We start from the raw sequence: 26,810 nt of genomic DNA, 5'->3' as shown, positions 1-26,810 counted from the left end.
ATAAACAAGATAACTTTGTTAAAACTTTGTTAGAAACTTTGTTTTCCTAAAATCGTCCACCTCAACTTCCCCACATCAAACCTACTGAAGCAATTCCCTGCACAGGGGGGTCAGTTCAGTGAAATCTTGCCTAATCTCAACCTTCATACAGAATACTTTTCTCTCTCCTCCCTGGGAAGCTATATTATCTCTTTGTCCAACTATTCAGTATTTAAGTCATTTTTTAAAATTTTAAGTCATTTTTATATTAGTTTTTTATAGTTCTCCTACAAAGGGAGTAAACCCAAAAAGACAAAAAATATGTTTTACTCCAATTAATATTCTCTAGTAGGCTTAGCACAAGGCTTGATTCTTAACACAATATATCCATTAAGAACTACTCCTTTTAAGCCACACTGGCACATGCCTGTTAATCCCAGCAGTTTGGGAAGCTGGAGGATGGAGAGTTCAAAGCCAGCCTTAGCAACTTAGTGAGGCGCTAAGCAACTTAGACACTGTCTCTAATAAAATAAGGGGGTGGAGGCTGTGGCTCAGTGATTGAGTGCCCCTGCATTCAATTCCTGGTACCAAAAAATAACTACTCTTTTTAATTAAGAATTTCATTACAGCATTTTTGAAATAGAAAAAGAAATGGGAAATACCACAAATGTCCATCGACTGTAAACTGACAAAAGTTATAGAATATCTATACAATAGAATATTATGTCACTACTAAAAAGAATAAGAGACATTTGGAAAAGTTCAATGATACAGTGAATGAAAAACTTATGTAGAAAAAAATATATTTTAAGAATTTTTTTCCCCCCAGAAACCAACTAGACAGATAAATGATTGATAGACGCATGGAAAGAATGGAGAACAAAACAGACTGATTTTTTTTTTTTTTATAATTCATAGAGAAAGGAAACAAATGATCAGTAGGAGTATTTCTGGTGTGTGGAGCTGAGGCAAGAGGGCTGGCTGTGAGAAGATAGCCCTTTACTTTTTACTTTAAGCTGTATATTGTTTGAAGTTTTCACAATGAACAAGTATTTTGGTCATTAAAAAAAAAAGAAAGGGAAACTATTTATTGGCTTGAAGTTTAAGTTCATTGAACTTGCTTCACTTGGGCAGGTGACCTAATATCCCATATTTCTCAGCTTCGCGGACTTTCTCCCTGACAGAGCTTTTGGCAGTGAGGACAAAGTCTTCCTTTTTCCAGGGTAAGCATTTGGCCCGATTCAAACTGACTCCCTTGGGCATCTCCCTAGGGCACCTTTCCAGGGTCTTGCTTTCTAAACTTGGTATACTAATGGGCTGGGACACATTCCCTGGCCCTTTCTGGAAGCTGTCAAAATCTCTCTGGTAACTTTCCTAGTCCCTTCTGGTCTCTAATGAGGCATGGACCTTTTTCATTTGTAAATCAGTTTAGACAAAATTCAACCAGGAGCTTTAGCTCATCCTGAGCCCCCCAACCCTCCTTGGCTCCTCCCAGCCAGCTGTTGAGTTCTCACTTACTTGAAACTCCTGCTCCCCTAGAGATAATCAGAAACTGCTACCTGGACTGACTTCATTCTTTATTCTGGTGGGTGTTCTGACTCGCAGGAGAATCTGTAATCCATTTCCCAAGGTAGGTATAGGATGGCTCCTTGCCAGCATGATTCTGTCATTGAAGGAAAACTCAGCACTCTCTAAAATAGGAGGACAAGAGGGAATTTGTGGAAATGAAGTCACTTTGATGGGATGCAGCCTGGCCATTTTTAGGGAGGTGGGTTTAGAGTTGGTTTGAGGTTACATAACCTTGCCAATAACACGGAAGAGGAAAGGATACCCCCTGGTGGTAAGATTCTATCTCTGCACTGTTTCCCCTAAATTTCAGCTCCTGCTCCACTTGCACATTTATTCACAGGAGTCTATGCGTAATCAAATCAATCTTAATTCTGAGTGATATACAGAGATATAAGCATTAGAATTTCCATTTCCTTATTATGCTTCCCCCCGCCGAGTTACTGTTATGTATCACACAAATGAAAATGCTTAACTTTGTTATGTTATGTTATTATGGAAAGAGAGCCTCATCATGACACAAACTCTCCAGCCTTAATTGGGTTTTGTGTGCCATTGTTAATGAGGTTGTTATACTTACTGTTATGCTCATTTCGGGATCATTTTGCTTTTCAAAATGATGGAAGAGATATTGGGGTGCTTACAACGTGTGACTCCCTTCTGCTACAGCATTCAGAAGGCACTCATTGTCTTAGACTGGAGTCTTCCTGTCCACCTAGTTACTCGCTGCAGAGAACATGATCAAAACAGATGCTCCAGCCCTGCAATGAGCAGGCCTGGTGTGGAATGTTCGGTGGAAGTCAGCATTCCTGTGGATCCTGGACCTTGGCCTTCCTGAGCTCTGCCTTCCACTTTCCTTTTGGGAATAACGCCAGAAAGGTCACACTGTTTGCGGTTCAGAATATTCCTTTTAGTTTCTATTTAGTGAGAACTCCCTTTAAAGCCTTTTCCCTTGACCATTTGTCCTCCTACTCCTGAGATTGCTTCTGAAGTGGAGAATTAACAAATCCAGGGTTCCCACTGGGCCCCTGGGCATTGCTACTGGCTCCTTCACTTGTCAGTGGAGAGTAGAACAACGTCCTTGGTGAGGCTGAGGCCCTGGGACTAAGAGGAGAGAGGATAAAGAAGGTTCAGTCCATTATCTAAAACTTGCATTTGCTTCTTGTCCAGGTGCCCCGTGGCCAGCTGGTAATGTAAGCAACCTTCCTTGTTTGCCTGAGACTTGAGGGTTACTCCAGGACCTGGGACTCTCAGTCTGAAACCCAGGATTATCCCAAGCCAACCAGACCAGTTCATCATACCAGTGGGGGTTTTTGATCAGGTGAAAAGTCCTCTTATTTCCCCCAGTTAATTGTCATTCCTTTCACCCCCTGTCCTTCAGTGCTGTTCCTGATCCCTCCTGGTAATATCTATGATACTTGAAAACGATGACACATTAAGGGTTTACCACATTTCAGAAGGGTCAACCATGGAAAACTTTTCACTTGAGTTTAAAAAGTACACAGACATGAACTTGAGACAGGCCCGCCTACACCGCTCTCCTGGAATCTTTGTTTGTGGGCACATGCAGTGAAGGTTGACTAGAACTTGCAAGGCCCCGTGGTGGGGGTGAGGAGCTGAAGGGATAAGCCGATAAATGCCAGGAGGCCTCCCAAGTGCATGGCGTGGGAGGTGGAAGAACAAAGGAGAGCCGTGGGCTGGGACCACGGGGAGCAGCTTAACACAGGAAGTGGGATGTGGAGAGGGCTGGAGAGGAATGGGAAGAAGAGATAGGCCTTAGATGAGAAGAGAAGCTATTGCAAGCAGGGGAAATAGCTGCCTGCAGACCCAGGAACGCCTGGGTGGAAGCTGCACGGCTGGTTTCCTGAGATGAAGTGTAGTTTCCAAATGGGTGATCCATTGGAAGAGGGTGTGAGGACAATTCCCATATTTCTGCATTGTTGCTTTTTGCATTTGTTATAGGCACAATGAACGTATTACCAAACAGAGGAGTGTTTCTTTTACCTCCTGTCCCTCTGCCAAGTTTTATAATGCTAGGCCTGGTCTCTCTAAAGAATTTCCCGACTGTCTCAGTAAATACTTGGGGTGCAGAGAACTGGAACTCTGTCAAAACTCTGCACTGCTCCACCCTTCCTTCTATTGATCCCAGAACAGGGTGGGGCAGCCCTAGGAGCACGGAGGAGGAAGCCATCCTTTACCTCCTGAAACTAAGCGCTGGCACAGATGTTTGGAGCACCAGACTGGGGCTCTTGTTCCCAGTAAATGCAGGAATATTTCCACACGAAATGGGATTTGAAATGACTACTGGTCTTCCCGACACTTTGGTTCTGAGAGTGGGTCTCCCATGGCCTTATCACAGATTGGACGTAGCAAAATATCATGGCATGATTTTCTGAATGGTCTCTTCCTTACAACAATCTCACTGTTCTTCAGTGAAAGGAAACTTTTTCCATCCAAGCAGACAAAATGTGAACGTGGGTTTGTAAACCAGATCACCATCATCATAACCCGTACTAAGGAAAACAGGGACAGAAACCAAAGGTAACTCCGGTAAGATTTGAGAGAAGAACATCAGGAAGGGTCTTCTAGCTCATCCACCAGTGCTCAACGTGAATGGTTTATTCCCCTCACCCCTTTTTATAGAGAAGTTTTCAAACACTCCTGGGAAGATTTTTGCCTTACTTTAGTCTTACATTAAAAACCTGCATCAGTATTTTCCCTTTGGTGAGGAGTAGATGGGGCCTTTGGTAATTAAAGAGCAGGCGCTTACAGCTATGAGGAAACATTGCTAGAAGGGGGACCTAGGATCAGGTATTCGTCTCCCATCACTGTGATTAAAACACCGAGAGAATAAACTTACAAGGAGGAAAGGTTTATTGTGCCTCATGGTTTCAGAGATTTCAGTCCATGTTCACTTGGCTCTGTCACTTTGAGCCTCCTGTGTCATAGTACGTCAAGGTGGGCATGCAGAGTGGAGGAGACCTGTTTATCTCATGGCAGCCATGAAGCAAAAATAGACAGAAAGGGGCCTGGACCCAATATCCCCTCCAAGGGCAGGCCTCTGAAAGCCCCCACTTGACCCCACTCCTTCCATCACTTCCCAAGAGTGCCACAGGCAGTGTCCAAGCCTGTAATATGTGGGTCTTTGGGGGACATCCCAAGATCCAAACTGTAGCAGACCATAAAGCCAATGTTCTTATAGTCAAAATTACCGAAACTCATACTAGCTTTTCATGGAAGTTTCAAAATTACTAAAACTCATAGTAGCTTTTCATAGTAGCTTTTCATGCTTTGAATCACAGCAGCCCTAAGAAAAATAGTCTGTAGTTTCTTTTTTCTTTTTTTTAATTTATGGTTCCTTTATACATATCTGGTGCAGCCTTGGCTACCTATTACCTTCTTTTTGCCTCATTTTCCTTCTTTCTGACCGTGAACTTCACCTTGGTTCTCACTGGCTGTGTTTGTTTATTAACTTGCAAGGATTGCTTCCTTTCTCAGGTCTAGGGAAGCATGACTGCCACTAGGTAGTCTTCTGTCCTTTAGAAGACATGAATTCCGGGTTAGATTATTGAGTTAAACAACTGAATCTATTAAAGCTACTGTGGTTGCCCTTCTGCTTTTTGTTTGACTTATTTGAAGACATCAGTTGATAACCATTAAACTTGTGCTTGCAAACATGGGAGGGACATTTTATTAGATTGTGTGAGTGTGGCTTTCTACTCCTTTTACTTCTTTTTCTTCTACTGGTCCTTAATCACATCTATAACTGAGACAACTCCTCCCCGGCATTCAGTTTGTTTCAGATATCCTCTTTTCCACATCTTTTTGTAAATCATTATTTAAAAAAAAAAACACCTTTGCATTTGTTTTTGCCCTTGATGTATCAGTTAGATCATTATCACTGGAATTAAATGCTGAAGTATGGTGTTTGCTATGAGGTTAAAGATTATTTTTGGAGAGGACCCAGTTCTTCCTATCTTTCTTTCTTTCTTTTTCTTTTTTTCTTTTTTTGATAAGCACCTACTTTCAAAATCCTGACTTGAAGATCCTTATTTTGAATTAGGAATTCTTATCTCTAAATGTTCAAACAGTCCGAGACAACGTGGGGCATCTCCCTGGTCTACCAGATGGTCATTGTCCCCTGGAACTGCACATTATAGGTCTAGAAGAGTACACAGGCAGCCATAGTAGACCCACTGAAGGGTGATCTGGCACGTGAACCAAGAACAGCAATAGAAAAATATTCTATTCTTTCTGTCGATTTAGATATCACTTCCTAGTCCTGGTGCTGTCTACAAGTTTGGCCTGGTTTATGGCTGAAAACACGTTGCATATGTCAGATCACTGGCCTTTTCTACATGCTTCTGGGTCAGGGAGCGGACAAGGAGAAATAACCCAGTTTCCAAGTGTGGACTCAGAGGCACAGAGAATTTAAATAATTGTGACAGGATCCCTAATTCAGACAGCAAAGTGGTGTACACACATGTAAGACCAGGAAGGGATCACAATGGTCCACAGGCCTAAAGACAGAAGCCTTTGCAGCGCCAGTGCTCCTCTGGGTAGCAGAAGAGCTGACTAACCCAGGGCACCTCGCCTGGAACACCCCCTGTTCTTAACCCACAGAGGTAACCAGGCTGACCAGAGGCAACGCTGTCCACCTAGGGAAATCTGTCTCTCCTGTTCTCTTTTGAGTCAGTTTTCTTTTGGTCCGTGGCTAAGCATGTGGACTCCTGGGCCAGAAATAGCAGAATTCAAACATGGGCCCTACCATGATGACCCTGGGCAAGTTATCTCACCTCCCTGTGATTGTGTTTTGTCCTCTGTAAAATGGACATTAGTAACAGTACCTGCTTCAAACAGAGTGCTGCATGAGTTAATCCACGGAAAGCCCATAGACCCTGACGCAGAAATGCTTAATAAGTGTTGTTTATTTTGTTCTCATTTAATGTGCTTCCTTCTCTTCTTTGGAAAGCCTCCCATGCCAGGGCCTCTCGTTCCTTTACTTCTTTCTCTCCAAATAACCATGGATCCACAAGGCCATTAACTGAGTGAGAAAGAGGTGCCTGTCGCCTCTGCCAACTGGTCTGCTTGTTAAGCTTTGTCTCTAATTGTAGGATGAAAATACTTACACCCTGATTAAGGAATTTAGGGGGACCGTAGATGATTGGTGGGGATGGGCAAAAGTGGGAGATGAAAAAGATAAATTTTCAGTTACTCTTCAAACCCTCCAAAAGAAAGCTAAGTGTTTTTAGAAGTAATTTTTTTAAAAAAATTTGTTTTGTTAGTTGTAGATGGACAACATGCCTTTATTTTATTTTTTATGTGAACCCAGTGCCTCACAAGCGCTAGGCAAGTGCTCTGCCCCTGAGCTACAGCCCCAGCCCATTTTATTTTTTATGTGAGACAAGGTCTCGCTAAGTTTCACAGGCTGGCCACGAACTTTTCGATCCTCTTGCCTCAGCCTCCTGAGTCTCTGGGATTACAGGTCACTTAATTGTGTGCCACCATACCTGGCTGAATGTTTTTTTAAGGTTCCTCTTCTGCAAAAGCCAAATTCTACCTACCTAACCAGAACCCCTTTCCTACCATATTTTTTCAATAATTCCCTCCTCCATCCCTACCCTATTCCTATCTCAACAAGAACATTCCCTGGGGTTGGAGATATAGCTCAGTTGGCAAAGTGCTTGCCTTGCATGCACAAGGCCCTGGGTTCAATCCCCGGCAAAACACACACACACACACACACACACACACACACACACACACACACTCACTCCCTTTTCTTAGCCTCAGTATTTTGTCCTCTTTTCTTCCTCTCTAACCCAAAACCTCCAATCATCAAGTATGCCGGGTTCATGTGTCCTCTGCTCTCCTGGGGGCTGTGGTGGTGGTGGTGGGGCTTCTGACCTAGTTCTGCTCAACCCTATGCTGTGTGCCATGATTATACTATGCAGACCTGAAGTGAGACGACAGAAGCATGATTTTTCATATATAAAAGAGACACTAGTTACATATGTGATTCCTTATCAATTATGCCTAATGGCCTTACAGCCTAATTTTGTAGTCTGTGTTATTAAATATATGAGGCATTCACTTTATTAGTCTTTATTTGGAAATAGCAAAACTACTCACACCATGGTCAGCCTTCTTAATGAATTGCTTTTGTAGCATTTCCATGTGACCCTGGCCCTGGCCTTGGTGTTTCTGCTGTCCTGGCATGTGTAATTAAAGACACAAAACTGAAAACCCAAGAATTCCCCCAGGCCTGATATGACTTTCCCTGGGTTTGTCCCTAAACTTTACCACCCACAGGTAACCTGCTAAAACCACAAGGCTTCAAAGGCTGTGCTTCTTAGATTTAAGCTTCAGTCATCCTTGAATGACTAGCTAGGCTTTTTTTTTAAAAAAAAAAAAAAAACAGAAGTAGATATCAGAGCTTATGGAGTATTTTGAAATGACATACATAACCTGACTCATCAGAAACACTGGCTGTTTTACTTTCAGGTCAGGGAAAATTTGAGGTTGTTAATCTCAGTCTGACTTACTTATTCTCATTTCTGTACTTTTTTTTTTTCTTCCTTTTTTTGATGCTGGGATTGAACCCAGGGCCTCATGTATTCTAGGTACATGATCTTCCACTGAGCAACACTCTCAGTCCTTATATTTTTAAAATGTCCTTTATTAAAATTCCAACACCCCCACCACCACCATTCCTACCCTTTTCCCTGTGTCTGCTTTCAACCACAGCAGCCAAGGAATCAGGATCCCGTTGTCCCAGTGCCCTTCACTGGAACTGGCCCTGTGGTCCCGTCACACCGCATGTGAGAAGCAAGGTGCTGGGGTCTATGGAGGGATGTTTTTTTCTTGGTAAAACAGAGGCGCTCTCTCACTGCCCTGGCGTCCCTGTTTCCTGCCTTGTGATGTTGTGATGTAAAGATGTGATGGTTGGAGTTGCGGAAGTCACTTCGCAACCATGCCTTTCTGCCATGATGTTCTGCCTCACGTAGACCCAGAGCTATGGAGTTGACTGACCACGGACTGAACCTCTGAAACTGTAAGCCAAAGTAAACTTTTCCTCCTCTTGTCACTGAATAGTGACACCAAAACTGACTAAAATACTCTTTAATAGTTAGAAGAGAATAAGGTGCAATAATCTACAAAACCAGTCTTTCCTGGTACACAGTAAGCTGGTACCGCATCTCCAGTACACCCCACTTTGGCAGCTGTATGAATTACAAGCTTGGAATTTGAGGTATCTGTGCAAATCATTACCAGGAGGATATCCCTGTATGGGAGAGCCTGGTGACTGTTTTTCATGCAGTTAGTAGAAAGCATACGCATACTCTCAAGCTTCCCTGGCCATTAGAATGGCAAGGACTGTGTTGTCTGTTGTCTATTCTCCTGGTACCACCTCTTCCCCATGGCCATAAGGATGAGAAAAGCAATCCTGTCCCCAGGCAGCTCCTTCAGCTCCTGGTTGCCCTGCAGACTGGTGAGCTGGCCCTGGAAGCTGCCCTGTCCTCTCTGCTTAGAGATTTGCAGGGCTTTTATGAGGGGCTCTTTCTCCATTGCTTGGAGGGGTTGATGGATTACTGTTCTAATATTTGATCCCATGTTTGAGATGTCTGGGGGACAAAACGGTTTATACTGCTGGTTCCTTATTGCAATAAGGAACCAGCAGTATAAATTCTACCTCCGGGTGCACCCCACCAGGGTAGTTTCCTGCTCAGAAGATTGTGAACCACCTGAGAAAAAGAAAGTCTGAAATAATTAGTAAAGAAATAAGAGCCAGAGCCAGAAAGTAGATTTAAAAAGGGGAGCTCTTGATAGGTTCTCCAGTTCTGGTAGAAGCTGGAGCTGAACAACTAGAAAATAGCTTCAGTTCTTTATTTTAGGAAGAGTACATCAAAGGCAGGGATAGAGTTTCAGCAGGTTGAGTCTTGCAATCAATAGGTTGACTGGCATCTTGGCAAGCCATACCCACCTCTGAGAGGTGGTGTGGCTCTGTGTTGCCAACAAGTCACCCGAACTCCAGTGCAGTGCAGAACTTAGACAGAGGTAGGTAGGATATCACATGTACTGGGCAGTCTCAAACCAGCAGGATTGCCACTGTGACTTCCCAGATACCAGACTTTGCTGCTTCATGGCTTCCATGTTGTTTTTAATTCATGCACAGTTCACAGATAGCTCCCAGCAATATCCCTACCTACCAAATGACCTCCCCCTGGAACTCACCACTGCCATAGTGAACTCCACTCCAAAAGCTCCTCCACCACTCTCTCCCCAGGGTCCTTCCCTTCTGGGTAGTAGCCATGCTGAGCCTGTTGTCATGATGACTACACAGTGGCTAAAGGAATTGATAAACTGTCTACTTCACACAGATGGAGCCCTTGCCTCTCAGAGTTACTATTCCGTGGACAGAAATGAGGTAGATACATTGTCGTTCTCAGTGCCGGAGTTCTTAATTTTTAAAATTCATTCATTTATTTATTTTATGGTAAAGAGATTGAGCCCAGGGCCTCATGCTTGTTAGGCAAATGCTCAACCACTGAGCTACAACCCCGGCCCTCTAATTTTTTATTTTATTTTATTTTGAGACAGGATCTTGCTTAATTGGCCAGGCTGGCCTCAAACTTGGAGTCCTCTTGCCTCTGCCTCCTGAGCAGCTGGGATTACAGGCATGTACCACCATATCTGGCTCTTATTTATTCTTGGGTCCCACAAAATAGTCTTGTTTATCCAGTTGCAGCTTTCTCTACTAGAGGATAAGACCAGCCTCCTAGGTGGATGGATTAGAAGATTAAAAAAAAAACTATGAAAAAAAAGTGATTCAACTTTTCTTCTTCTCAATGATTCCAGGATTAAATTCTTTCTTAGTGATTCTTTTTGCCTCAAGTCAATCTACCTAGTCCTCCCTTTACTTGTGCATCATTTCCTTTATTGTCGTGGTGATTTTTCTTTAGTGCCAGAAATCCAGAATCTATCCATCCACCCAACTGACCATGCGGATACCCCTCTAGTAATTGATCCACTTATTATGAAACATTTACTAAGCCCCTCCTCTAGGTAGCTTCCCAAGTTGTTGGGGTTACAATGATTAATAATACATAATCCCTGCACATGAGGAGCTTATACTCTATTGAAAAAGACTGGAAAGTAAACAGGCAATTAGAGTTATGACACATTGTAATAAGTAATGTTATTGCCTTTCTGGCACCGAGGGGATGCATATAAGATGACCTTGACCTTCCCCTTCTCTTTTTGGTGAATAAGCATATTCCACCCTGTTGTGACTTCTGATTAACCTCCAGGGTCTGGGCTAAAGTTCAATTTGTAAAAGGGAAATGGAAAATGCTGCACCATTTGCTAATGAACCCATTCATTTCAGAAGCAAAAGCAATATATCAGTGATTCTGGGAGAAAACATGTTTTGCAGCTTGAATCAGCTTTTCCTCCTTTCCTTTTAAAAATGAATTACGCGGAGCGCTGGCAAACGCTAATACCTAAAGTGTCAGGGAGTTTATCCAGTCAATTCAAAATATTTACTTTGAATTGCAAATTAACTTCCCGGGGTTCTGTGGATGCACTGTTTACAGTTTAAATTGCTGCAGATGAACAATCATTTTGTCACGCAACTCAACTCCAAGCCTATCGAAGAAGCAAACTACCTTGTCGTTCTTTCTTAATGTTCTAGACCCAGGAGCACATTCACATTCCAGATGGGGTTTAACCTGGAACTGCGTTGCTGCTTCAGCGCGCCCCCTGCTGGCTTCCCAAATAACCTTGATTTAGACCTTGTCCTTCATCCTACTACTTCAGAATGTGTCATTGAATTAAAGGTCTCTCATTCTTGGATTTCCAGTTTTGTCAGTTCTTTCCCTCTGCAAGACACCTTGATGTTTACAACAAACACCCTTGAGTGTTTGGGCCCTGTTGGCCTAAACCATTAATGGCAGCCAGGTGTGGCGGCGCATGCCTGAGATCCCAGCAACTCAGAAGGCTGAGACAGGAGGATGGCAAGTCCAACCTCAGCAACTTAATGAGACCCTGTCTCAAAATTTAAAAATAAAAATAAAAACTGTATGGTGATGTGGCTCAGTGGTAAAGTGTGCCTGATTAGATCCCCAGTGCTAAAATAAATATATAAAATAAATAAACAAATAAACCAAACAATAATGGCTTGAATGCCCATCTTGTTCCTGTTGAAAAATCCTATTGGATAGAGAAATTAATATAATCAGCACCAGATAGATTCTGGATATTATGATAAGCATTTTCACTTATGTTATTTTATTTAATTCTCAAAGTAACTCTACCATGGATAGAAGAGTACCTTTCTAACATGTGATAGAAGCTCATGAAACAGTTGTGGAATGAATGATGAAATCACAATCCCCATTTTATAGACTAGATTGTTGCAGATGACAGAAGTCATGTCGTTTTACTTTGGATCACTCAGGCCTATTTCTTCGTTGTTTGTATCCCCCGTATCACCAGCTCTCAGAGCAGTAAAAGTTAAATACACTCTCCAAGAAGCATCATCAGCTGACACCCTGCACATTCTTTTGGCCCCAAGTTAATCTATCTTGTCCTCCGAAGTCATTAGGAGATTTTCCTAAGTCATCGCAGTCAACACTCACTAAGCTCCATCAGATAATCAAAGTCCTTTAATCCTCAAATGTGAAAGCAAAAGATGAGGCTGTATCTTTGTGTCTATGCTGGATAAAAGTCTCTCTTTAATTTCATCTGTCTTGTATATCAATTATCCAAAAAGTATAGACATTCTTAGATAAATTCAGAGGATAAAATTAATGTTAATGATTATAAGTCACGGAAGAACTCATCATGTCACTGTACCTTACTGACAGAATCTTTTCCATGTCTCTCTGTGTCTGCCTTGTTGTGTTCAAGTTCCTTTCCAGGCTGCAAGACTCTCTGGAAGACTTTTTTCCATCCCTCTTCCACCCAGATGCCTGCTGGGTCCTCATCTCCCCTTAGTCTGTGGGTCATTAATTGTGAATTGTTCTTGTAGCTGAAAGACGACTGTGACTTCCCATGACTTTCAAAATCAAAGCTGCTGTCCTTGCCTGGCCACACTCCTGTCTCCTTTCCTGAATTGTGATTGCATTAGAAGGCATTTTGGGCACTTGGATAGATCTTAGTTTTGTCTTAGCAACGTGATTGGATATGTGGCACACATCTGAATCTACCTTAATTGTTCCCAGGCAAACTGTGAATTTAAAATACTCCTATCAAGTACTTTTAATAAGTACTCCAACCCCAACCAGGCATCACATAAAAGACCAACGCGGACACTCACTTGCTATCATGATCTTAAATCTGATTTTCTTACACACACACACACACACACACACACACACACACACAGGAGAGTCTTGCAGGTAATTGCATTTTACAGAGTTTTCTTTCTTTCCATAAATGGGACTACAGGTTGTATTTGATGATATTGCTTCCACCCAATCTCCACCACCAATCTAATCATCCAACTCTTTCCCCATCCCCTCAATTTCTCCCTCTCTGTCCTCCTAAACTCAATCAGTTGACCAGTCTTTGTTATTTTATCTATTAAATATTTCTCAAATCATCTGCTCCTTTTGATTCACTACTACATGCTTCAGACCCACATCATTGCTTTCTTGGCCTGTTGCAATAGTCCTTAATTGGTTTCTTTGTTCTTATCTCTCCCTGTACCCTTCAGGGAATTCACCACATGATCATATTACTCCCTTGCTTAAAAATTTTTCAATGAGGGCTGGGGGTTTAGCTTACTGGTGTAGCATGTGCTTAGTATGTGTGAGGCCTTGGTTCAACCTCTAGCACCAAAAAACCATATATATATATATATATTCTTTCAGTTGATGCATTATAATTGTAAATAATAGTAGGCTTCCTTGTTACATATTCATATATACACATAAGATAATTTGGTCAATTTTATTCCCCAGTATCTCCCCTTCCCTAACCTTCTCCCTCCCCCAGTTCCCTTCTTCAACTCTAAAGGTCTCCCTTCTATTTTGATAAAATCACACATCCTCCATCTCCTCCTCACTGTTTTTCTCTCTGGCTTCCATATATGAGAGAAAACATGTGACTTTAACTTTTGGAGTCTGGATTATTCCACCTACATAATGCTGTCATTTTCCTATAAATACTGTACTTCCTTTCCTCCTTATGGCTGAGTAATATTCCACTGTGTATATATACACCACATTTTCTTTCTCCAATCATCTGTTGATGGACATGTAGCCTGGTTTCATAATTTGGCCATTGTGAATTTTACTGCTATAAATATAAGTATGCATTTATGGCTATGGTATGCTGGATCATATTGTGGTCCCATTCCTAAGTCTCCATACTAGTATCTGAAGTGGTTGTACTAATTTACAATTGCAACAACAGTATATAAATGTTCCTTTCCCCCCACAACCTCATCATCATTTATTGTTATTTGTATTCTTGATAATTGCCTGTCTAACTGGAGTGAGATGAAATTTCAGAGTAGTTCTGATTTGCATTTCCCTGATTGTTAAAGATGTTGAACTTTTTTCATATATTTGCTGGACATTTGTATTTCTTTTGAGAAGTTTCCCTTAATTCATTTGGCAATTTATTGATTAGGTTATTTGTTTCATTGATGGTAAGTTTTTGAGTTGGGTAATAATCCTCTGTCTAATAGTAGCTAATAAAGATTTTTCCTATTATGTAGCTTTTCTTTTCACTTCTTAATTTTTCTTTTTTTTGCACAGAAGTTTTTTTTTTAATTTGATGCCTTCCCATTTATTAACTCTTGGTATTATTGTTTGAGCTTTAGGAGTCTTGGTGAGGAAGTTGTTGCCTGTATCTATTTGTTGGAGTGTTGCATAGTTACGGGTCTAATTCTTAGGTCTTTGATTTTGTGTGGATGAGAGAGAGGATTCTAGTTTTATTCTTCTACATATGGATATCCAATGTTCCCAGCATAATTTGTTAAAAATAGCTCTTTTCTCCAATGTATGTTTTTGGTGTCTTTGTCAAAGACCTGCTGACTCTAGATGTGTGCATTTGTCTCTGTGTCTTCTGTTATATTCCATTGTCTGTGTCTCTGTTTTTATGCTAGTATCATGCTGGGGAGTTTGTTTGTTGTTTTTATAGTACTAGAGACTGAGCCCAGAAGCACTCACCTCTGAGCTACATTCCCAGCCCTTTTTAAATTTTATCTCCAGACAGATTCCACTTAAATTGCCAAATCTGGCCTCAATTGTAATCCTCCTGTCTCAGCCTCCCGAGTACGTGGGATTACAAGCATGTACCCACATGTTCAACTAGAACCACACTGTTGTTGTTAATATAGCTCTGTAGTATTATTCAAAATTAGATATTATGATACATCTCACATTGCTTTCTCTCTCCCTCTTTCCCTCCCCACCCCCTTCCTTTTCTCTCTCTCTCTTTGGCCATTTTGGGTCTTTTATTCTTCAATATGAATTTTACGACTGTTTTTTTCTAGTACTATGAAGAATATCATTGGAATTTTGGTGAGAATTGCATTGAATCTGTAGTTTGCTTTTGGCAATATGGCCATTTTAGCAGCATTAATTATGCCTATTCAAGAACATGGAGAGATTTTTTTCCATCTTATAGTGTCTTCTTCAATTTCTTTCTTTGGTATTCTGTAATTTTCTTTATAAAGGTCTTTACCTCCCTGGTTACATTTATTACTAAAGGGTTTTGTTTTTGTTTTTGTTTTTGTTTGTTTGTTTGTTTTTGAGGCTACTGTCAAAGGAATTTCCCCCTGAATTTTTTTCAGCAGATTCATCATTGGTATATAGGAAAGCTATTGATTTTTATATGTTGATTTTGTACCCTACTCAGGTTATTTTTTCTTGAACTTCCCTTGGGGGTAGTTCAAAAAAGGCAATCAGTCAAGCTTTGACCAGTCAAATAATGTATCTGTTCTGCTTCCTCATTTACCTTATAAGAAGCTTCTCTTTCTTGCTCCTTTGGTGAAACCCCAAGCTTCTGCTGGTTTGGAGCTGCCCAGTTTCATACATTGCTAGCTTTTTACATAATAAACCTTTTAAAAATCGAATGTGCCCAAGTTCATCTTCCATCACTGTGTGTGTGTGTCTCTATTTCTCCGTAGGCTCTGAGTCCTGAAGAACAGGGAGCAGACCCTCATTGTTTTATTGCCCCATACAAGGCTGGAACATGGTGGGTATTTTGCTCAATTCTCTTGTGACCAAACTCATTTCCAAATAGTGCCCCTTCCTTGAGTCCCACCCCTCTCTTCCCTGTCCCCCTGACATCCAACATCCTTGACCATCAGGGTTTCCATCAACCCTTCACTTCCCCTTTGCCCTTTGACCCAGTTGCTCAAGAACATGCTGGAGCAGTTCCTAGCCAAGAGTCAGTCTTCCACCTTGGTTCTTTTGCCTCAGGCTTCTTTGGGAACCGCTTCTGGGTTTGTACCCTCCTGCCTCAGAAGTGGTTCTTGTGGTTCGGCATCACCCCCAGAGGAAAAAAAAATTAGAGCGAGATGAATTCATGAAACATCATGTCCAATATTTCTTGTTCTGAATCCATGTTTTCAAGGCACTTTGCGGGGGTTCTTTTTAGATACACGTGATAGAGAGTGTGTTTTGACATGTTACACATACATGAAGTATAACTTATTCTAATTAGGATTCCATTCTTGTGGTTGTACATGATGTGGAGTTACACTGGTTGTGTGTTCATATATGACTATAGGAAAGCTATGTCCATTCATTCTACCGTCCTTCCTATTTCCATTCTCCCTCCCATCCTTTCATTCACCTTTGTCTAATCTAATGAACTCCTATTCTTCTCTCCCCCGACTTATTGTGTCTGCATATCAGAGAGACTATTTGGTCTTTGGTTTTGAGGATTGGCTTATTTTACTTATCATGATAGTCTCCAGTTCCATCCACTTACTAGCAAATGCCATAATTTCATTCTTCTCTATGGCTGAGTAATATTTCATTGTGTATATATACCACATTTTTTTAAATCCATTCATCTGTTGAAGGGGACCTAGATTGGTTCCATAGCTGGGCTATTGTGAGTTGAGCAGCTATAAACATTGATGTGGCTGAGTCACTGTAGTATGCTGATTTTAAGTCCCATGGGTATATGCTGAGGAGTGGGATAACTGGGTCAAATGGTGGTTTCATTCTCCAAGTCTCTTTTTGATAATCATTGGGATTACCATACCATACCAGTTGATCCATACACATGAACACATGTGATCACTCACAAGTTATATTTCTCATTTTAACTATCTTAGCCGGGTGTGGTGGTGCCTGCCTGTAATCCCAGAGACTCTGGAGGCGAAGACAGGAGGATTGCAAGTTCAAAGTCAGCCTCAGCAAAAAGCAAGGCACTAAACAACTCAGTGAGACCCTGTCTCTAAATAAAATTAAAAAAAATCATTTTAACTATCTTAATTTGCATTGAGGAATTATCTTATATAAAATAATTACTGTTTCACACAGATTTTTTATACTGCAAGAAAAAAAATCAAGTTAGCTTGTACATAGATGGGAGAGGCCACCGCATGTGGGGCAAAACTGGAGACAGGGATCAAGGAAATTCATGAACATGAACCTTCAGGCAACTAAACTTAGAAAGTTGCCAAGAACCAGGCCATTTCTAGAAAATGCCACTGACCCCTCCTTTCCTCTTTTGTGGGCACTTGGCCTCTTCTTCTTACTACTTTTTTTTTCCCCAATACAGTACTCTATAGCTTTTGTCTTGCTTATAGTATTTACATATTCTTGGAAGGACTTCTTTATAAAATTTGGTTTATGTAGACCATCATGGCCTCTTCAACTTTTCTCTGCATCAATTTCATTCCAGGTAATTTTGTTGGCTTGGTTTCCTTAGAAAATTGGCTCCAGGTTATCTTTTTAAGCCTTAGATAAATATATGTATAATCGGCCTACTTTGCTTCATCCCTTGGCAAATATTTTGATCAAATAGCTGTCATCTCTCACTTGAATTAGTACAATACCTTCTAATGTCTTTTCCAAACACTATCTATCCTGCTCCCTTTAGAGATTTCCTATTGTTAGGATACAGTTAGTTGAACACCCTGACAGGACTCCTTGGGTCCTAACCTTTTGACTTGGTCCCTGGGCACATTCTAATTCCCAGCCTCACTTCTCACCTCTCAAGCTTGCACTCTGCCTCCCACCACAGTGAAATCAGTTCACTTGTGTAAATACACCAGGTAACCTCTCTCATCCAGTGGGAGCCATTCCTTCCTTCTGGAAAACTTTCCATCTTCCTTGACAACTGGCCTTTTCCTATGCAATCTTCAGCTCACCTTAAGCATCCCTTACTCCAAGAAGCCTTCTTTCACCAGGTTCCTTGACTGTGCTGCTCTGTGTTTCCAAAGCACTGCGCTCGCCCCATCATATCAGCATAATGCATTTTGTCTGCATTTTGGGTAGAATGTAAGTTTCATGGTAACCAGGACTGCATCTGTCTTGCTCACTGGTCTATCCCTGCTAGATAACAGGTACTTAAATATTTGATAAGTGAGTGATAAATAGCACAGGTCACTGGTGCTATTAGATATTGGAGTGGGCAGTTCATGACAAATACGTGTTCTTTCAGCCCAATTGAGACACCTTAAGCAGATCAATGAGAAGAGAAGCATCCTTAGCAGGGGCTGTGACCCTAATAGGTAACATGATCAAAATGTTTAGCATTGTAATCTAATCTGTTTTTGTGAACTGAAAAAGATGACCCTGGATGTAGAATGACTTTATCAGGTTGTAGGCCTCTCATGAAGCTTGACTCAAAGCAACCTGCTGCCCTCATCCACTTTCATTGTAACAAGAAAAAAAAAAAGACCAATCCCTTGCCATGATCTGCAAAGGCCTCTGTGTTATGCTCGCCTTGTCCCATCTACTCTGGCTTACCCTGTCCCAGCCTTCTTGTTTCCTCACAAACCCCCACATCACCCTATCCAGAGCCTTGTGTTCACTCTGTTTGGAACTCTCCTCCCTAGATCACGGGACAGCGAGGCCCTCCCTTTCGTCCCTTGGTTCTTAGCTAAAGCACCGTAGTCTTATTCAGCTTTTTTCACGGCTGCGACTAAAAGGATCTGACCAGAACAACTGTAGAGGAGGAAAAGTCTATTTGAGGGCTCGCGATTTCGGAGAGGTCTGAGTCCATAGAAGGCCGGCTGCACTCCTTGGGGCTCCAGGTGAGGCTGAACATCCTGGCGGGAAAGTATGGCAGAGGGAAGTGGCTTACATGATGCTCAGGAAGCAGCAAGAGAGAAAGAGGCTCCACACTCGAGATACAAAATATATACCCTATAGCCATGCCCCCAATACCCCTCCTCCTCCAAACACACCCCACCTGCTTTCAGTTACCATTCAATTACTCACAGCAGTTGATTAATCCACTGACTGAGTTAAGGCTCTTGGTAACCCAATCATTTCTATTCTGAACCTTCTTGCATTGTCTCACGCATGAACTTTTGGAGGACACCTCACATCCAAACCACAACAACTACCTCCTCAAAGAGGCTTTCTGCGGCTACCTTACGCAATGTGGCCCTCATCCCTTCATAACATTTATCACAAACTAAATTGATCTGGTACATTCTGCCTCCCCATTAGAAAGTAGGAGGATAGGGAACTGTTTGGCTTATCCTCTCCTGGAACATCAGAATCTACAACTGTGTGCTTAGGACCACGGTTGCTCAATAAATACACTGAATGAATGAAGAAATGAATGAATGAACAGGAACGCTTGTGCTCAGAGTTGGGCACAAACTTTCTTTCAATTTGAGCTCTCTTCAATTTCTACCACCACATTCAGTTTCTTGAAAGCAATGCAAGAAAGAGACAGCTGATCCAGGAGTGCACAGCTCTGCCTGATAGAGCCTCTTGCGTAGTCTGCTCTGCCCTGTGGAATTCTCCCTCACCTCTCCCCTGCCAGCCTCTGACCTTGACCCTTTTTCATGAGGGCTCAGGACAGAGGAAATCCCAGCAGATTTTCTTTCTCCCTTTTCCCTGGGGCCACCCTGATCATACCCAGGCCTCCGAGGACATGCCAAACAGAAATTGTAAGCATACCAAGTATTACCTGAAATAAGAGAGGATGAATTTGAGTTTTATAATTTCTAGACCTTTTTTTTTAAACCTCTTTGTCCTTGATGACGAATATGGGCCAGGCTCTTCATTCATGCTGGGGATATAAAATTTGCTGACCAACACCTTAGACTGCAAACAAGCCAAAAAAGGCACAGTTTGGCCAACAGATTCAAATATGCATCTGACAGAGCACTCACTTGCCAAATGATGTTTGTGTTCCGTAATTTCACCACTTTACATTTAAATCCGTGCTCTGTGGGTTTGGTGTCTGAAGACTTAGAGAAGAACCATTGATCTAAACTCTCTTTGAAATTGCAAGGTTTTTGTTGAGTAACGTCAGTCACAGTGTCCTGCCAGAACCTGAGAAATACCTCTGGGGTGCTTTGCCACAGCACATTGGTGGGACAGGAGCATTGTGTCCAAGCAGATCTTGGAAATGGATTGCCTGGTCATCCAGCAAGTGAAGCATTTTGTGTTTGTCTGGTTGAGAAGAGATAAAAAGCTGGATCAGACAGAGTGAACTGCGGCCAATGTTTGGCAAGGACTTTCCATGGAAAATAAAAGGTCTTAACAAAGAGCAAGGCATGCTATTTCAGATCTCCTAGGAGAGAGAATTTGGTGTCTGTAATTAGAAATTTTATATCAGGTGTTACATTCACGACATGGGCAGACAACTTTCTGGAAGCCTCACTCCTGGGGACAGGGAGTCACTGTTGTGCATTGCTGCTTTGGGGGCTGCCCCAAGGGAAGAAACTTATGGGGAGGTTTGAGAACCAGACCTGGCTGAGGCCCAGCATGTCGAAGAGCAACATGTTATCCAAGAAGAGGCAAGGGCCAAGCCCCAGAGAATCTGAAAGACAAAGAAGCCACTGTTCTGCTCTGATAAGTGCCAAGAAGCCTGCTTTAACCTTATTGCATTTACTCAAACATGTAGCAGTAAATTCATCTTTATGCCTTTAATGGAAAAAAATCTGGCCAGGGTCAGAATCTGATAACATGAGTTTGGATGCATTTGAAAGTAAATAGAAACATAGTAAATAATAATGATATAGTTATTGAGAAGGTTAAATGGGTTGGGAATTTTGTGGTTTTGAGGTGGATTCAATTCTTCATTTCCTGGCACTCCGATGTTTATCTCTGTGCCTTTGTGAGGGGATATAGTGACTCATTTGCACATAGGGTCATATGGTACTTTCTGGATGGTGATAAATATTCAGCAATAAGGTTGAGGCAATCTAAAGCAAATTTTGCCAATTGAACTGCATTGTTTTTCCTCATAAAGCATTTTTCTAAATAAAATCAAATCCGTAAACATGTATCAAGCATCTGTCTATCCTCTAAGAGGCTAACACACAAAACCAAACAGATTTGAAATGCAAGGAAATGAAAAACAAACCAGCAACACCGAGATTATAGTCAATCTTTTCTGAATTGTCTCCACAGAGTTAGAGACAGGAAGTAAACTAACTTACTAATAGCCCAAAGGGAACTTTTTTCTGGGAAATCTCCCTCAATATAGCCAAAACAAATATTTTGATCTGGAAGAAAACAAAGGTTGAAACGAATATAAAACCGACCTTCACATTAAGATGCTAGATAAGTCAAACCACTTCAATAGGAAACTAACGCTTACAAGGTAGTAGGTACAATTTGTACAAAGTCAAAAAGATAAGAGTGACATCCATAGAGACAAATTTAAACATGTATTATTCTATGCAAAATAGGTATTATTCTATACAAAATTTTTTGTTTCCTTATCTTCAAGCCTCTGTAGTGGCACCCGCTCCTCCACAAAAAATCTTAACTGGGCTTTTCCAGAAATCTTCACCATGGCTGATTTTAGGACTGTCAGCAAAAGAATCTCTACAAAAGAGTTCAATGTAGATAACCTTTCAGTTTTCCTGTTGCCCTGTTTTACTTGGCCACTGGCCGGGAAGAAATCGGCACTCCAGTGCTGGACACCCCCTTACTAGTTTTTCACAGACATGTATCCAGTATAGTACTTTGTAGAAATGTGTAAACAGGCCTCTGGCCTTGAGATGGGCTTCACAGAGATGTCTACATTTCTAAGATAAGTTACCAATTGGGCTCCATGGTCATAACTGGCAGGGGAGGAAAGAAAGGGGAGAAGAAGCTCTCCCCTTCTCAGGTGTTGTCCTTGAAGGGTTAATTTTCCCAGAATAGTGAAAGAAAAAGCTGCTTTATGTGAACTTCTGCAGACTGTTTACTTCTGAGCCCCTCCCCTTACATGCTGGGTATAAAACTCTGAAACTACCTGAAATCAGGGTTCAGGGGATTGATTGATTACAGCAAAAGCTGTGCCCTCTGAACTTGACTGCAGCCAAATAAAACTGTTTCCTGCTATCTTTAGTGCCTTTCTTTGTCCCTACAACACCTCTATTTTCTTTTCTTTTATTTTTTTGCTATTGGTTAGAAGTATTAGAGTGAGAAGAATAAAAAGTTATTGTAATTGAAGTTCATGAATTTGAATTTGGTGACGTTTGTCATGGATTTTGTGTCCATAATATGAAGAAACGATGGATTTGTATTGTACTCTGACAGCACTGATTTATTGATCAATGGCTGCGGAGAGCAATTAGTCTCCACATCAAGTCCCTGAATCCAGAAGCATCTTGAAGGCATCAAGCCTCTTGGGACTTGTCTGAGGCCATTTTGTGCTGCTATAACCAAATACTATAGACTGGGTAATTATAATGAACAAAAATGTTTCAGAGAACCATTCTGGAGGATAGGAAGTCCAAAATCAAGTCCAGTCTCTTGACACATTTGAATGAAGAAGTGGATGAGATATTTTGATTCTCTTGCTGATGTTGATTCCTTGCTCTAGTCCTCTTCCTTTCTCTTCAAGCTCATCTTCAATGCTTATCCCAGTGAACTTCCATCTCAAAAGATTTTTTGCTTTTGTTCCTTGAGGAAGTCTTTCTTGACCACTGTAGACTTGTTTAACCTCTCCAGGCACAGCGCTTACTGTGGTCCCTAGCACATAAACACAGCTTATTAAATATTTACTGAAATAATAAGTGAATATATCAAAGGAGGCCAGTGATGATGTACATCTTTCTTATGAATTATTGACAACTGGGAAGTTTTTAATGATGCCCGGAAATTTTCAGGGAGAAGATGAAACTATTTTTAGGTCTGATTAACTCTCAAATATCTTTTCTGCTGAAACCACACCACAAATATTTAAAAGGAAGGAGAAGTAAAACCTAAACTTTTTTTTCTATGTCAAGGAACAAGTATGTAGGGAGTTGAAGGCAAATACTCCACTTACCGCAGGGCTAAGAATTTTAATTACCACTGAGCAATTTTGGACAGTGGGAGTTTTTTTTGTTTGTTTTTGAGAGGAGGATGGGGACTCTTCTGATGAGAGCTGCAGGGTAACTAGCTGGCAGGGTAAAGGAGGTCAGGGGTCTTACTCAGATGGGGAACCTTCTCAATACAGAGCAGCCCCAGTTATATTTAGCCAGGATAACTTGGTTTATGAAAAACAGTTCAAATGACACGCTTTGAGGCTTTATCATTGATTTTAAAATTGGATTTGCTGCTTTAAAAGATAGCAATTTCCTGGAAACCCATCCTTTTCCCTGGTAACTTTTTGATGGGTAGATACATGGCTTCAGAAACTGTAAATGGTTTTTCTTTAAATAGAAGCTTGATGCGGAATGGGGTCACGTTTGCAGTAGTGGGGATTGAACCCAGGGGTGCTTTACCACTGAGCTACATCCCACAACCCTTTTTATTTTTCATTCTGAGACAGGTTCTCATTAAATTGCCCAGGCTGACCTCAAACTTGCAATCCTCCTGTCTTCAGCCTCTCAGAGCCACTGGGACTTCAGTAATGGACCACCAAGGCTGGTTTGAATGGGGTGTTATTTTTTACCTGGGATTAGAGCTTTTGAGGCCCAAGCCTTGAGGTAGATTCTTAAGGTTTTCTGTTTCTTGGAGAAGGGAGTTCATGAATGCAGTGGGTGTGTTTTCCTTCCCTCACAGCCTGGCAACCAGAAAGGAATGCCTAATTCTGACTCTCCACCTTACCCTTGACCTTGAACATGAACCTTTAAACTGAGAGCTGGCTCAGGAAAAAACATCCAGAACAGAAAGAAGCTTAGATGAGCTAGTGTTTCTGGAGTTACGAGGTTCTGGGACAGTGCCCACCACCACAGCTGTGAAATATTTCATTTTGGGTTGAGGATGTTACACATTTTTTAAAATTGCTTTTAAGAATATCAAAATATATGAAGGAAAAGCATTGAAAACAAGGCTTTGTAATTTAGAGGCTCACAATAGGTAATCATAGATAATCATGATCTGTTTTGGGTGTCTTTTTATTCTCTTTTGTCCTGGCCTTCAGTGATTTCAGCAGCTCTGTCAACAACAAATTAATATTTATTAGTGTCCAGTTGGTTCACTATTCACATGCAGTAAACACACTCTATGCAGTAAAACAGCAGGATTTCTGAGTCCAGTGCAAACATGGCAGCCTCTGGGCACCGGCACCATGCCAGGGTGTTAGTACGTTCTGTGCTGATATAATATGTGGCTGTTATTATGGACAGAAATTTATTTGGCTTATGGTTCTGGAGGCTGGGAAGCCCAGGAGCAAAGGGCTATATCTGGTGTTGCACACCCCCTGACAGAAGAGTCTAGAAGGGCACACCTGCCAGAGGGAAGGGGGCCACTCCACAATGACTAACTTCCTCCTGCAACAGCAGAATTAATCCATTCATAATAGCTCCTAATCACCTCCTGAAGTTCCCACGGTTGCAGGGGCCGTTCATGTGCAGAACAGACAGCAGAACCTGTGGGTGCAACGTGTGTGGCTGGGGGGCATGTTGAACAAGATGGTGACAGTCTATGGAAGTCTTCTTCCCTGATTTCATCTCTCTCTTTTTTTTTTTCCGTGAATCAAATGAAGCAAGATCCTAAATTGAGAAAGGGGAGAGGAACGGAGCTGCCGAGTGTTTGGAGAGAGGCAACAACATGAAATCATGTCGACGACCGTGGAGAGAAATTGGAACAAGGACACACAAGTCTGATTACCCCCTGGAAATTTGGAGTTTAGAGTCTTGCATTTCAGGTGTGACTAGGTTTTTAGCAGAAGGGGTCCAGGAAAGTCTTAAGAAAGGAGGATCTGAATTTGAAACCATCTAGATTGTGTGTGTGTGTGTGTGTGTGTGTGTGTGTGTGTGTTTGCCAGAGATTGAACCAGGGGGTATTTAACCACTGAGCCACATCCCCAGACCTTTTTATTTATTTATTTTAAAAAATTTTTTTAGTTGCAGTTGAACACAACACAACAAAATTTATTTATTTTTATGTGGTGCTGAGGATTGAACCCAGAGTCCCGCACGTGCTAGGCAAGCGCTCCAACCCTGAGCCACAACCCCAACCCCAGCCCCTTTTATTTTTTATTTAGAAACAGGGTCTTTCTGAATTGCTTATGATAGACCCAACTTGATCTTTTATTAAAATTGGGAGCCATCTTGCCACAAAGCCATGAAAAGCTAATTTCGGCTTTACTATAAATTATTGCAAATCTGAACCTGCTTGGAATGCCTGCCCGTGCCTGGCTCTCTGACCAAATAGCAGCCCTCTCTGAAACTTTAGTGACATCTCATAAATATTGGCCTTCCCTGGCCAGACAACGATCCTCTCTGAGGCTCTAATGGTCCTCATAAATTCTGATGTTGGGGCCAGCAAAAAATGTAAACTACCATTAGTGTGATGCTTGTCAGAGTTCTGTTATCTGTAACCCCCCTTTTTGTGTAACTTTCTGGGCTATAAAGCTGGGCTGTAGGAAAGGTGGGGCGGCTGTCTTGTTCCCACCGTTTTGGGAGGGAAAGGCAGCCCGGCCAGTCGAAATAATAAGCTTGCTTTAATTTGATTTTAATTGGAGTCAGTGGTCTTTTCTTGCGTCCTGGTCTAACACTTAGGGCCTCACTAAGTTGCTGAAGCTGGCTTTGAACTTATGATCCTTCTGCCTCAGCCTCCCAGATCACTGAAATTACAGGCGTGTGCCACCTTCCAGATTTTGACATTCAATTTAGGAAGAATTGCAGTAAGCAAGACACATGTAAATATTTACCTAGGGGCAGTAAAAGAGTTCATGTTCAGAGAGAATGTGGGCAACCTTTACCTCTCAGAGGAGACAGTGGTATGTCCACGTTGAGCTCTCTGATTATGTGTATGACTTAGAGAGGGTTGGATCTGAAGCAGGTGGGTCATTGTTAGATTTTGATGATTTAGAAAATGTTTACCAACTTTCTTGGAGTTGAAGTCACATGGCAACCAAGTCCCAAAGCAGCCACTCTATACTTAAAGGTCAGAATTTTCCTCTTGGTGGAAGAGTCTAGCCATTAGTCACTTGTGGACACATTGTCTAAGTCCTCAGGTAGATGATATTTTAAGAATAATAGGCCTAATCTCTTATAAGTGTACACTGAATGTTCTGTTTAATCATAGAAGCAAGCTCAACATAAGCTATCATGCTTTTAGATTTCTCCATTTACTAAGTGTCTCTCCCCATAGGCCGATTTTATTTTACCTCTGTCAAAGAGACTGGCTTGTGTTTTTCTCCAGCCATATTAAACTGTATTGGTACAGGGCTGTTGTAGGCAAAGCTGCACGTTACCCAGTGTGTGGTCTTACTAAGGCAGTAAGACGAATCAAGATGGGGGCAAGGGAGTCAAAGGAACATGCAAGGCAGGGATTAGAAATATCCAGATTCCTATAACATTCAATGATGCCATATTAGCCGCTAGGTCTACCCTAAAATAAATCTCACAGCCTGAGTGGCTTAAGCACCAGATATTTATTTTCTCATGTTTTGAAGATCAGAAGACTAAGATCAAAGCATCATAGGTTTGCTTTTCCTGAGGTCTTTCTCTTTGGCTTGTCCTTATAAGGACAGCAGTCAGATTGAACTAGAGCCCACCAGACAGGCCTCCCTTTAAATTAGTCACCTCTTCAAAGGTCCTATCTGCAAAGCTTTCAGACTTTTCTGTACACTGTAAAAAAAAATGCATTTTACATTGGCCCTAGTACATGTATACACAAATGTATATCTAAGAATGTTCCCACAGAGCCGTGACACATACTCGGTATCAGGCA

At 41.6% G+C, this 26,810-nt stretch overlaps 1 long non-coding RNA gene across 2 annotated transcripts; it reads left to right on the top strand.

Moving 5' to 3' along the window:
* The first annotated feature begins 1,140 nt into the window (after nucleotides 1-1,140).
* On the top strand, nucleotides 1,141-25,590 carry LOC144365149 (uncharacterized). Of its 2 annotated transcripts, none has more exons than XR_013423378.1 (3): nucleotides 1,141-1,202; nucleotides 2,716-2,866; nucleotides 24,616-25,590. It is a non-coding gene; the product is annotated as an uncharacterized LOC144365149 (long non-coding RNA). The 2 variants fall into 2 exon arrangements; XR_013423379.1 differs by lacking the exon at nucleotides 24,616-25,590 and adding an exon at nucleotides 10,147-11,400.
* Nucleotides 25,591-26,810: the final 1,220 nt, after the last annotated feature.

Source organism: Ictidomys tridecemlineatus, chromosome 6 (genome assembly GCF_052094955.1).
Source record: "Ictidomys tridecemlineatus isolate mIctTri1 chromosome 6, mIctTri1.hap1, whole genome shotgun sequence".
NCBI classification, from domain to species: Eukaryota; Metazoa; Chordata; class Mammalia; order Rodentia; family Sciuridae; genus Ictidomys; species Ictidomys tridecemlineatus.
Note: the sequence above shows the minus strand (reverse complement) of the source record. Positions and strands in the feature narration are given on the sequence as shown.